This window comes from Xiphias gladius, chromosome 24 (genome assembly GCF_016859285.1).
Source record: "Xiphias gladius isolate SHS-SW01 ecotype Sanya breed wild chromosome 24, ASM1685928v1, whole genome shotgun sequence".
NCBI lineage: Eukaryota > Metazoa > Chordata > Actinopteri > Istiophoriformes > Xiphiidae > Xiphias > Xiphias gladius.
This window is the reverse complement of record NC_053423.1, coordinates 5,345,867-5,359,913: the sequence shown is the minus strand read 5'-3', so window position 1 is coordinate 5,359,913 and position 14,047 is coordinate 5,345,867. Positions and strand designations below refer to the sequence as shown.

The window sequence follows — 14,047 nt, the reverse complement described above, 5'->3', positions numbered from 1 at the left end:
GAGTGGGAAGTGTGATAACATGTCTACACAAAGGTGCCTCCTGAAAATAGTTTTAGCGTCATTTGGAGTAGGAAGAGGCAAAAGCTGTAGCTCAATACACTGTACATGCCATCATCTTTTTCTACAAGCCTGGTTAATGTAAAACTAGACTAAGAGTCTACAGCCATGCTCCCAAATCTGTGAGGCTGCACTTTGGCACAGCTAAATGTTAATACGTTATGCTTACAAGCTTATGTGCAATGTTGACCATGTTACCCATCTTAGTTTAGCATGTTAGCAAGCTAACATTAGCAAGAAATACAAAGTTGGGCTGAGGCAGATGAGAATAGTTTTGAAGGTATTTGGTCGTAAACTAAAGCGTAAGAAATTGAACTTGAAATGGTGACCTAAAGTTGGCACTAGATGAAAAGTTAAAGGAACACCAAAGCTGTTACAATTCATCCTAAGTGGAACATGAAAGTCTGTTACCAAATTTCAAGACAATCCATCCAATATTTGTCGGAAAATGTCACTAAAAAACAGAAATATCAACCTCTTTGTGGCACTAACAGAAAAGTCTGAAAAATTCAAAAGTCATTGGGATACATTATCTGAGTCCATGACTGTCTCTGCAAAATATTTAGCAAATCAGATCCAAAAGTTGTTGAGATATTTCACTGGATTACCTGCTGGTAACACTAAATAATAATATTATAAAAATAATATTAATAATAATAAAAGTGAAGGAATTGCCAAAGTCACTAGGATTCATCCTCTGTGCACCATAAATATTCTTCCATGTAATGTAATGTAATGTAATGTTAATCCATCCAAGACTTACTGTTACTACATGTTCCAAAAATGGCGACCTCCGGGTGGCGTTAGGAGAAAAGTTCAAATTTACCAAATTTAATTTGAATCTACCCACTGGGGACTGTGAGTGTCTGTACAATATATCATGGCAATCCATCAAATAGTGGTTGAGATTTTCAGTCGGGACCGAAGTGGTGGACCAAGATGATTGTTAAAAACTGAAGAGCAGACATATTAGACAGATACTACATCAAGATGTATATCAAACAGATAAATATAATCCCTCAAAGGGAATGCAAATTCCAGCTATCTCAACTGTATAAATATATCACACCTCATGTGTCTCTCCACAGTCACATACAAAGAGCCTCTAATGGTTTACACATTTATGAATATACAAAGGCAGCTCTCATCATAAACTGTGTGACTCAACCTTTGTTTGGCTTCAATCCACTTTACTATTATTTTGAATGTCTGCCCGCACCCACAATGTGAGCTCCATAGGTCTGTGTGTGTGAGTATGACTCATTGTTACTCAAATTCAAAACTGACACAGCTGGCGGCCAAATTTCAATTATTATACTATATCATACACCAATCAACCACAACATTAAAACCAGTTACAGCGTGTGTGTGTGTGTGTGTGTGTGTGTGTGTGTGTGTGTGTGTGTGTGTGTACAGATGAGTGACAAACTACAGGAAAAATGAACATAAAGTGGCCAATCTCATTATATTGTCTATGTTTATTTTTTAGCAGATGGCCAGCAGATTTAGTTTAATTCCACTTTTAATGCCAGGCTTATGGAGTAATGCCATAAAGTACTGTAAATACACACACACACACACACACACACACACACACACACACACACACACACACACACACACACACACACACACACACACACATATATATATATATATATATATATATGTGTGTGTGTGTGTGTATATATATATATATATGTGTGTGTGTGTGTGTGTGTGTGTGTGTGTGTGTGTGCGCGCACATATATATGTATATATCTTCTCCATCTCATCTCCAACTTTCTTTTCTAGCAAATGTAACATTTCATGTTTTATTCTTGGAATGCATTACGGTGCATAAAATGTGACGTGTCACATTTTATGGTGTGATGTCAGCCTTTACGACGGGTGTGTGGTTTTTATTTGTGTGAGGCTCCTTATCTAACAAATTAGTGAAGGTAAAAAATTACTTTTGCTTGAAGTTACTTTAGTTCGTTCGAACAAACAAGCCTCTCATTTTCTTTCAGTTTGCTCCTTCCTCTGCCATCTTCTTTCATAATGGCTAAGAGACTAGAAGACTATCGGCACAATAGCAGCCCCATGAGGCTGTAATAATAAATACACACCAGAAAACTTGGATGGATGAAAAAATGAAGAGACAAGTTGTAAAGTTTGTCCTGCATGAGATGGCAGAGAAAAAGCGACGTTGTAGGTGAACACAAACAGTTTATCCTCTCTCTGAAGAGGAAAACAATGTCAAGAGATTTGCAGGACAGTCATCCTCATGGTTTGGTCTGGAGAGTTAACAGAGTGACAACGAATCCTCAAGTGCTTAAACAAATTCACAGTAATCTGGTCTTGGAGCGACTTGATTAGTGCGTGATAAAAGGCAGATGCACTGGAAAGGAGTTTTCCATTTGCAGATCATTCTGTGAGGATATGATGGCATATTGCTTTTATTATTATTATTTTAGTCCTGTCTAGTTCCTCTACAGCAAACTAGGAAAAACAATTTCTTGTGCATGAGGCCATGTTGAAACAGGAAATGCTGTCTCCATTACCACAAAGTTGGAAGCACACTATTGTCTCAAATGCATTGTATGCTGCAGCGTTAAGATTCCCTAATATGTGAATTCAAGTGTATACAGCCCAAACCATAGAAAAGACCCAAACCAAATACTAGACAAAAGTGTGTGGACAGGGGTGTATTATTTTACGGTATATTGCTTTTAGGAGATTGGATGGCTAGAGTTGGAAGTTTTTCTAGAACAGTGAACACAGTTGATTCAGGCTGTTACCATTAGAGAAAGGGCTGTTTTACTCAAATCATCCAAATGATCCAATTTGATTTTGGACCCTCTCTGTTGTCAGAGTAAACCGTGCCGACCCAGTGCTTTTCGGGCATTAGGACTAATCTGATTACCAAAATGAGTCGCAAACAGACTTGAAAGAAACATTCCCAGAGAAAAGTGTGACCCTTTTTCCAAACCGCCAAGATTCCTAATGGTATGTTAACTCCTATTGTCACGTGAAGTCTAAAACTAGTGACTTATTTAAAGATAGAAAGAGAACATTATCATATCTGATCCGTTCTTCTAAAACAGATACTGTAACACTGTAGTACCTGCTGAGAGCCATGAATCCTGTATCTATATTCAGAAAGGCAAACACGGGAAGATGTAACTGATTTTAACACAACTGTGTTGAACAGTTTACATGTTTACGGTATGTAATACATGCACATGGAGGGGTAGGAGGTGGATAAAGGGTAGGATTGGGGAAGGGGGGGAGTGGGGATTGGGTAAGGTAAGAAGGGGGGAAGGAGAAAGGGGTGGAGGTTTCAGGGGGAGGGATGCCGCTTCTGTTGCTAACCCCCGTTCTTCTTTTTCTTCCCCCTCCTCTTCTTCGGCCTCTTCTCTGCTTTCTCATTCATTCATCTTCACTCTTCTTTGTCTTCTGTCTTCGTTCTCCATCTTTTCTTCCTTAGGAGTCTTGTTCTCCTTTCGAGTCTTTTGAATCTTGCTCTCCTCCTGTTCCTTTGCATTAGAGAAAAGCTTCTAAAAAGATAGCATAGCAGCATTTTTTATTCAGCATTTGAAAACAAAGTCTCAAGCAGTCTGAAACAAGCTGGCCGTTACTCGGAGGTAAAAGGATCAGCTGAGGCATCGTACCTGAAGCTGTTGTTTTTTGGAGGTTAGGAGGCTGATCTGCTCCTCCGTCTGGTTTTCCCACTTCCTCCATTCTTCCTCCTACCTGAGCCATTTCTCACTGTGCAGGTTCCTCCCATTCTCCACTTCCTGCACTTTCCTCCTCCAGCTCTCGTCTCTCCGAGCCAGCTCCTGTTGCAGGCTCGCCTCCAGTGCGTCACACCTGGTCTTCCACTGCTGTACACTCCTTTTTATCTCTTCGTCTATTTGAGTGAGCGGGGCCGGGCAGTCTATGTACAGTATATACACCATTCAGCCACAACATGAAAACCGGTAACTTGCTTTCATGTTGTGGCTGATCGGTTTAAATATTTTATTTTTCCCGTAGGCTACTGGAAGAAAAAGGAACATCACGGTCAAATGATGATTAATAAATTATCCAGCAGCCTACACCTTAAAAGAGTACCAGAGATGAACAAAGTTAAAGTTTAGGGGGAAAACCCTGAGGTAGTATTTACAAAGAGAGAGAGTTAAACACAATTTAACACATAAGCAAAAGACCCCACAACTGATTTTGAATCTGATTTTGACTTTAATATTGCTGAATCCTGATTGGTGCATGGAATAACATGCTTCAAGTCTGTACTCATGTTATTTCAAACTAGTGAGAATGGATGAGCCACAGCATTAAGGTTGCAGGGTGTAAAATCAAAACAATGAGCTGAAAGATGCTCAAAAGCTCAGTAGAGATGAGAAAAACTACAGCACTGACGATAATCTTCTGTGGGTTTGTCACTACTAGCGACCGATTTCACATTACACATTTGAGCCATTGTTATTATAAAAATATTGATAAGCTGCAGCTTCAATCATTTTGTTCTTGTTCTACTATTATTTTTGTATTACCAAGAACGAGTATAAAGGTAGGAGAAGGGTAGAAGCGGAAACCTAAGTTTGAATTTTATGTTATTTGTATTCTTTATGAGACAACAGTAAATGTAACTTTCCATTTTATGTACTCACTACAACTACACTTCAATTTTTCAATAAAACCCTTCAAAACAAGAAACTGCTGCATCATATCTTTCTTTTTCAACGTTATTGAGAATGTAAATTATTTATGTGGAAAACAGTGTATAATATTCACACTCAATTAAAAGAGAAACAGTTTAATATCTACTTAACATGTGCTCCTCTAAATACATCCTTTTGTCAGAGAGTAGAGCAGAGCAATGGATACATCTGTTTGGTTTTCATTTGTTTTCACACAGAGCTGGTTATATAATATGTATCATCTATTATTCATAACACCATCAAGGTAGCCCCTCATTAGCATCCACACACAGCCTGGGTAGTTACTCTACAAGTGTAGAGCAGTTGCTTAAACCAGCGCCTTTTGCTTGTTTGATCCGCAGGTTAATCTGCCACGTATTACTTCAGGTGCCCCGCATTAATTGCTACAGGCCGTGGCATTTTAATGAAGGTCAAGAAGAGCAGGGAGCACAGAGGTGAGAACACCTTGTTCAGCTCTCTGCCTGAGTCTCCACCACGTCACCGACAAGAGCTTAATGTGTCTGAGAAGTGGGAGCACCATGGTTACCTACTACAGGCAGGGAACATTTCACTATCAGTGCTTTTTGAAACACCAAGTCTCCCTACAATTCCACTTTGTTATGGTACCATAATGGTTATGGTCTTTCAGCTGCTAGTCATCTTAACTCAATTGTTAAGGGAAAAATGTCAAACATGAAATTCTGTGCCAACGAAGACGCAATTCCACCAATATCAGAGATGTCTGCCTGCAGCTTAGAAAGATCACATTTACATTTTAAGTGTTTTGTCCTATGCCGTTATTCAGAAGACTTAAAACGAGTGCAGGATTGCATAAAGTAACATAAGAATTACAGGCAAAAAGCAGATTCACCTTAAAGTAATCCAACAGTCTTATAAATGAATGTTTGTTATAACCGACTGACTTACCACAAAAAAAAAAAAAAAAAAACTCAAACTATAGCTTTTCCATTTATTTTGAGCAGTAGGATGTTCCAGAGAAAAATCATCTGGCTCAGGAAGGGCTGTCTTTAATGTTGTTTATTTGGAATAAACAGAAGAAAAAGCAAGCAGCATGCCAATTGCCACAATGGCTGAGGACACAAAAAGTTCCACGTACAGTACCGAATGCCAAACGTAATCAATAGACAAGGAAGACATGATGGAGAAAAGGGGTTTTCGTCAGCCCTGTCATGTTCTCAAATACCTATTACAGCTTTGGAGAACACAACAGCCACACAAGTGCCATGAAGAAGATGCAATTTCACTATCGGTTGCTAGCAACTGATTCCAAATAATAAACCCTCCGTAAAACACCCAACTTCCCTTTTGACGTAAAACCTTACCCTTCCATAAATAGTTTAGGTCTCAGAATTTCATGGTTTTTAAATGTGTGTCTGGGTGATGGTTAAAAAAAATACTATTATTATTATTAGGACTAAACAGGGTAGGGTAGGTTTGAACATGTACACCTTTCTTTTCAGGTGTCTAAGCCACACTCTATCATGGGCTGCAACTTTCCAACAACTCCTCGTATCTAAACAACAGAAAAGGTTCAAGTGCAATTAAGAAAAAGTGATTTATCATGGCATTTTCTGATCTGGCACTTTTATGGTTTAGGCTTAAGCTTACACAACGAAAACTACTGGGTTAGAGTTAGGGAATGATGGATTTCATGGTTATAAAAAAGACATAGTTATAAAGCAACACTGGCCACTTTGGGGAAGCAGAGCAGGCTGCAACAAAACACGCTGATACATTATCACCTTTAAAAGTTGTCTGTGTGGTGAATATGTTAGCGAACAATTACCAGAAACAAAACAACTTTAGTATTCATCTGGAGTCATGTTTCCGGCCAATTAATGAATGGAAGCACAATAGTCACTCTACTTTTAGCTCTGTTTTGCTCATCAATAGAGGGGGTGTGGGAGAGGTGCAGGAATCGGCTGCTGCTGGGCATGAGGTGAAAGGGACAGCCGCATGCTGGTTTTCAACAGGAGTTAGTTATTGTAGTTTGGCCCACTGATTTGGCCAGTTCCAGCTGCAGCATTAGCTTTGACACACAGCTCATGGATGCATTTAAAGTACTTGAAGCAGCAAAATTAAGTGATTTGTCATACCTAGAGCATTGCCAGCAAAAAGGAGACAGTTCTGTCTGAGGGGAGCATCCACAGTGTCAGAGTTTGAAAAGCTCTGGTTTACATCAACTCCTGAGGGAAATTTCTGGCACTTTAGCTGCTCAGTGCTCCACTATATTCACCAGCTAAGTGCTAACTTTGTCTTTTGGCCTCTTGGTGCTTTGCAGGTAGTGTGCAATGGATTTATCAGAGTTTTTCGATGAAAACAGCTGCAGCTGGAAACAGGATATATGCTGTGAGTGAACAAAACAATAAAAAAAATGTTTGGGGCCACAACAACAGTGAGCTGATGGATTCTAAAACACTCCACAGAGCTGAGTGGTGTAGTAAGTCTCTATGGATTTGCCATTCAAATAACAACCTTTCAAATTCCATTCAAATTTAGCTCAAATTTTAACTGATTTCCAGAAAATTGGCAAAAGAAAACGTGAATTTATATCCACTATTTTATGCAAATATTAGGAGTCGGCATAGTTGGTGGCACTAATTCTCTAGTCAGGCGCCATAAATCATCGTAGAAAAACAAGCCACAACGCGATGACATGATTAAAAGAGCGCCACTCAAACCTCAGACGATCCAAACTATGTGGAAACCCTGATGGAACTATGGCATTTCTGCTTTTATGTATTTGTTTAGAAAGTTAACAGTCTCCTCATCGCTCCGAAAAGATCTGATGTTTTCGTCTGCCAGCAATTTTTGGCTCTTTAGTGGAGTCGAAGCTTCAGTGGACATTTAAGTCGCATCCTTCATGTCAACCATGATTCATTTCCTAGGTCTGTTTCCATTGCACTTTGTCACATTTTGCTTTCATTGATACACCAACTTTTCCACCTCAGCCAAGTGTAATAACATGTTTTGGGATATTTTGAGGATTTTTTTTATATTAAGAGCAGTTCTACTCAGTATCTTTTCTGAACAAATTGAAAATGTGCATAAAAACAGGTAGATGGAAATGTACTCATAGTTATTCTATCCATTGTTAACGTAAAAGTATTGATTTGTGCAGCTTTAAGGTTTGGAAAACATTGCTGTCATTATTTAAAGAAACCAATATGGGCTGCTGGTACCAACTGGATGTAAACTGCAGTCTAATGTGTCAACGTCACACTCTTTGCTGTACCAGCCAGCCTGACCTCCACCCAAAGACTTTTTGCAAATCTACTTCTGTCATGTTCCACTTTTTGTACTTCTAGAAGACAATAATTAACGTTGCAACATCTCTATCTGCTGATCCCACCTCAAACTCCAACTAGACTCTCCACTCTCTTTTCTCAGTTTTGGATTTGCTGGACCCAAGAGTCGATAAAGATATCAGTGTGTGATTCGGCCAAACACAAGGTTCAAAACATAAACCTGTAGGTGACTTGACAAATCAGAGTCATTTTAGGTATCAAACAACGGAAAAGACAGAGTCCATGATTATGACAGTCTGCAATAAGGGGATTCATAAGGCTAATAGCGCACTACTCACCAAACTACTGCTGTGATCCAGCACATCAAAAGCTCACACTGATTGAATTCATATTTACACATTACCTGTCAGGGAGTGAACTTCTCAAGGTCGCTGCATAAGCAAGTGCTGGATTGCCTGCACCACCAATTAAGACTAAATAAACAAGAAATGGAATCACGTGGAGGGTCATTTTGTTTTTGTGTGCCAGGCAGAAAATGTGAGACCAGCTGGATTAAGAGATGTGAGTGGACCCTTGCACAGCCAATTTACAATAAGGACAGTCCTGCCTGGAATTTGCAGTCCCTCAGTTGTCTGTTTGCTCTGGAGAGCTAATTTTTTCTTTGGGAAGACAAGGTAGACAGTGTAAGAAAGGGAGTCTGAGCTAGATTCTGAGTAGCCTGAAAAGAGAAGCGGGTAATCCTCAGTATAGCCTGTGAAAGTTGGGTGATGCAGCTCCGCAGAGAATTTGAGATTCTTTAAATCTTGGAGTAGAGCCAATGTATGCTTGGTATTTAATCCATCTCATGAGTAACTCATGGTATGTCTACCCTCACTGTACTTCTCTCAATGACACTAGCATCACAGGATGGAGATCCATTTATTCCTTGAATGGTTATACTGTTATTATGTGAAACAGGCTCTTCTCACGAGTGTGCTCCCTGATGAAGCCGAGCAGCAGTGCAGGATTAGGCAGGAAGCGCAACAAACAACCCCCCTAAGGCTATAAAGAACAGAAGCCAACAGACACACGTCACTGAGATATGGGATACACAGAATGCAAAAGGCAAGAGATGCCATCGCCAAGTATGGTAATGAAAAAAGCAGAGAAGAGGAAGCTGGGATGGCAGAGCGAGAATCAGGGCTCACAGCTAGAAACAGTGATGTAGAAACAGGCAAACGCAAGAATCGAAAGTTAGCATTGAAAGGCATCAGTGGCATCACGAGTGACAGTGACAGACTTTCAGATTGATGGTCAGCCAGTAAGAATTTGCAGGTCAAAAGATTAATGAACTTTTTTTCAATTACCTACTACATAATTTCCTCATTATTTAATTACAAAAATGTTCTCAATTTCCTTAATAATTACTACCAAATTGCATAGACCTTTCTTGGAAATATCCTACTGATTTACAGCTAAATACCATCTTATACTTTAGGAAATTATAAGGACAATTTCCAGGAAATTAGCTGGAAAATACTTTGATTTTATTCAATTATTCATTCAGACTTTTCACTCCTGCTACACTTGTACTTTTTCACAACAACTTTTATCTGAGATCTTAAATCAGTGGTTAATTTGCTGATAAAGATATTACGTATAAAATATATGACATGCTGTATTCTTTATAAATATGCACGTCTTTATACACAGAGAGAGAGAGAGAGAGAGATTGCTCTTTTTATGTAAATATAGGATCTGAACACTTCTTCCACACTGGCCGAGCCTATATACTATAGACACCAGATACACACAGCACAGATGACTGAACATCTTGTGGGACACACTCTTTTAGTTAGCTGTTCCAAAATATATGTCGTATTATTATTATTACATCAGTATGACGGAGTATAATGAAACACCAGCAACAGTACATTTGCTGGGACTGGAAAAACATATTCTGTTATTGAGAAATGCTGAACGGGATGGTGGATTGCACTTGTCTCGTTGACGCTGCCAATGCTGTTTGACTTCATCGCTTCAGTAATAACGTATTTATGTGCTCGATATCTAGGCCGCCCATGACCTTTCCTGCGACATATACAGTGAACCTTTTACCCAATAGCATCCGGTCCAGGTCAGTCAGTCAGGACTGACCGTTATGACCATGACATTATAGGGGACTGCTCAGAGTGATTACCCGCAGAGCAGCACAGTCACAGGCGACATTCTCACTGGATCTGGGCTGTAGTTCTGCAGAGGGATGTAACCCATATCCACAGAGTAATAATATCAAAAATAACACCCATTTTCGCTCAGAACACAATTCAGTTATGATGTGAAGTTACGGCTGAATTATTTATCGTTCTTTCCTTTGTTGTGTTTTGTTGCTCTCCGTGCTCGCAGTGACTCAGCCAAGCTGCTGCAGATGCCAAAAATATGCCGCAGGTATGTATGTGGCGTCATATGACTTATTGTCATGGTTAATCCCACTTTAAACAGACACATGCTGCAGGCACAGGTGAGATTATTTCAGGATCACCGGAAAAAAAAGTGATTCCTACGCAGCCTCTCCTCCTCAACCAGAGAGATGATTTTTATGTCATTCTGTGTATGACCTGTGGTATGGCTTTGGTGTCAGATTGATGACAGTGATTGGATATAGAGCATCTGAGGTAAACTGCTGATTTAAAAACGTAAGGGTGCTGCCTACTCACTGCCTACTCTATTTCTCTGTTTATCTTTCAGACACTCTCTCTCATATGCATTCAGTCACACCCATACTTTCACAAAGGGGACTTAGAGGCCTACCCATCGCCTGAAAACTACTAATCAACAATGAGTCGCCCGACACCTTATCAGATAGTCATTGTAGCACCGCTCTTCAATCTTCTGCTTTTCACTTCAGCTCCCGGCACAACGCTGCCTGGGAGCAATTTCAGTGATAAAACACAACGGGGGTGATGAGTATTTACAAAGGTGACTCATGCTTCTGCAACCTTGAAGGCAAATCGTAATTCCATATTTCATCTGAAAGGATGTTTCACTAATTTTCTCCTTTTTAAATGCATGCTGTGAGCCGCCTTTGAAGTCTCGCCTCTGAAGACTGTTTGTGTTTGTCCTCCGCCAGTGATCTCAGCCTGTGTGCGAGCTACTACAGCAGCTCCAGTGATAAACATGACTAGAGGAGTTTACTATGAAACGATGAGCTTGTCAGCGGCACACTACAGTGATCGTGTGAGTGTCACAGCGGGTGACCAAACGCAAGCATCCGTTTGGGAGATTACTCGGGTCAAAATTGTATGGTTTGTTTTACTGTGTGAATTAGTGAGAGAAACCTGGATTAACCCTCAGGGAGCTGAACCCATATGAGGCAAACAATATGAGCTCCTTTTAGACTGACGTTTTGTCGCGGCTCTTTTGTGCACTACATTAGTCCTCATGATAATTAAAGCCACGCTAAGTGACATTTTTTGCAATAAAAAGCTGCTCACTTCCAATAAAAATGAATCCTTTGGTAGATATTGGACCAGACAAGCCTGGTCGGTAAAAAATGTAATGTGCTGTGTGCAGTGTTGATGTCTGCTTACAGGATTACTCAGCGTTCAAAATTAAAAACCTTACTTTTTGCTGCCATTTGTCATTGCCAACTCGCAGAGTTCCCCAAGACAGTTTTAAAGGATCATTTCAGTTTATTACAACTGGCGTCTTATAGCCATAATTTTGGTCATTATTCCTTTCGGTAATGCAGACCAGTGTTGGGCAGTTGCACATTACTTAGTGATGCTTAGTAATGTGTTACTAATGCAATATCACATTAGTAACGCATTACTAATGCAGTCTTATAGTAATGCATTACTTAGTAAGTGATTGAAAGTATAAATGGAAGTAATGCAATTCATTTTTCATTATCTTCCCAAAATAGTAAGCTACTGTTGGCCCCAGAAGCCTGATGACTTTGTTTTAAAGTTTTTTCTCTACTCACTGTAATAATTGTGTATTATATTTACATTTGATAAATAAAAATCGACCAACTTTTATGTATATTGCATCGTGACAGTCGCAAAAATGAGACAAGTCATTGTCACTTTAGACTTAGTGCGGGCATATGGCTATTTCCCGGAAAACGGGACGTACCAGTGCCGACCCAGTAGAGATTCAACTTGCAAAACTACTGGTACAGAGGATTTGTTTGTTCATTTTTTGCCATAATTACACAGGTTAAATTCACATTATATTACATGTGGTTGTGATGATTTTGGAGTTGTTTAAAGGCACCTTTGATGGAGCAGTGCTGAGTAACAATGTAACGAGCAATGTCACTGATTCCTTTTGCTACTGAGTCGTAAGTGAAGTGATGCAAATATTTTCATGACTAATATGTAATGAGTAATTGATTACATGTTACAAGTTAAAACTGATCATAACATTGTTGTCACCAAGTTAATTATTAAGAAAATGGATCAAACGGGGAAAGAAGCCGGAGCAGTCTTTTGCCAAACTTTTCATTCACAGTTCACAGACCAACTTCCTCCTCCATTTTTGGCCCGACATACTTGCAACAGTGGTGGGTACACATTCCTGTGCAATGAGAAATTAATACCAAAATTTGTTTCAACTCCAGAAAAAGTGGTTTAGAGAAACTGGCACACTTGTTGACATGTTTACATACAGTTGAGTGCTCCTTGACCAATTGGACTTTGATGCAGCTATTTTGCCATGTTCCCGGATCTCAGTAATTACTTTGGTGAGTATAATGTTATCATAACCGCAACCATTGATAGTCTAAACTATGAAAATAAGCCCCAAAGTTGTAATAAACCAGAATTATCCTTCAGGTCCTTCAGTCCATCAGGGTTGAGAATGTGCTACACTGACAATATGGTTCTGGACTTCATGTTGTCAACAACCCTCAGTCCACTTTCCCATTGGATCCTTTCAGTTTATAGCAAAACGTATTATCTACTAAAGTGACATTTAGCAGAGAGAGCTGCCAGTCTACTTGGATAGCAGCAATTGAAAGAGAAAGCTATTCAGCTATTCAAACTTTAAAGTTATTTCACCAATAAACAGTCCAGGAAATGTCGATGGACTGTCAATAATATAAAAGCCAGTAATTAGTGCTGTGCAGGGAGGCTTACTTGACTGATCTGGGCCAGAGCCGCATGGATTTCTGCTTCATCACTGAAGAGGGAGGTTCCGCACCATGCTACGCCACACAGTTTGTACCTGATTTAACCTCTTGAAACTCGATTTGTGCTTATTTCTCTGCCACTGAAACACTCCTGCTCAGTACACACTGAGCACGTTCAGTACAGTTGTGCTAGGATATTTGCAAGGATATCAATATACCTACAACTCACCAAGGCGTTTCGCAGAGCATTGTAAATCCAAGGTTTTGCGTAAAATGTAATAGTAGGAATATTTATGTTTTCTTAATCAGTGTGTGATGCCGCGTTGATGGTGGTGTGGGGTGTGTACCAATTATGCAGGAAGGAATACATATATTTATAGTCAGTGTTATCGTTATAAAAAATGTGCAGAATATTCTGTATTTGTTCTCTTCCTAATCAACACAATCTTTGACTCTTTGACTTTTTTGCTGATACACCCGAACTTGTTAGCAAAGAGTTGCCATTTTACACACTCTATTCATTCAGAGTCGTGTTTGTGGCCACTTGATGAATGTAAGTCCAATATTTCATTTTAGCTCTGCTCTGGTCCACATCAGCCCCTGAAAAACATACCCGGCCCTTTAGCTGTGAGATGCTCCACTATGTTGACAGCTAGTTGCTCACTCTGTCTGGAAAGTTAGTGTACAGTGGGGGTTTTTTTTTTCAGCTTTTTCATGGAAAACAGCTGTCTGCTGCTGCTGGAGAAGAGGTTGATGAGAGCAGCGAGAGTAAACCAAAACAGGAAAGTCGCTGGCCTAAATCCAAGACAGTGAGCTGAAAGGAGCTAATATGCTCTGTATAGCTGAAGGAATCTTCAGAGCCAGGTGGTAATTCTATGTTCATCATTATGAGGAATACACGTAGTCATGTAATCCTATGTTTATAA

General features: G+C 39.7%; 1 protein-coding gene across 1 annotated transcript in view; it reads right to left on the bottom strand.

Annotated features, from left to right (window-relative positions):
* Positions 1 to 14,047, bottom strand: part of kcnk9 (potassium channel, subfamily K, member 9) — a 38,126-nt gene that overhangs the window by 6,118 nt on the left and 17,961 nt on the right. The gene's annotated exons all lie outside the window — the stretch shown is intronic.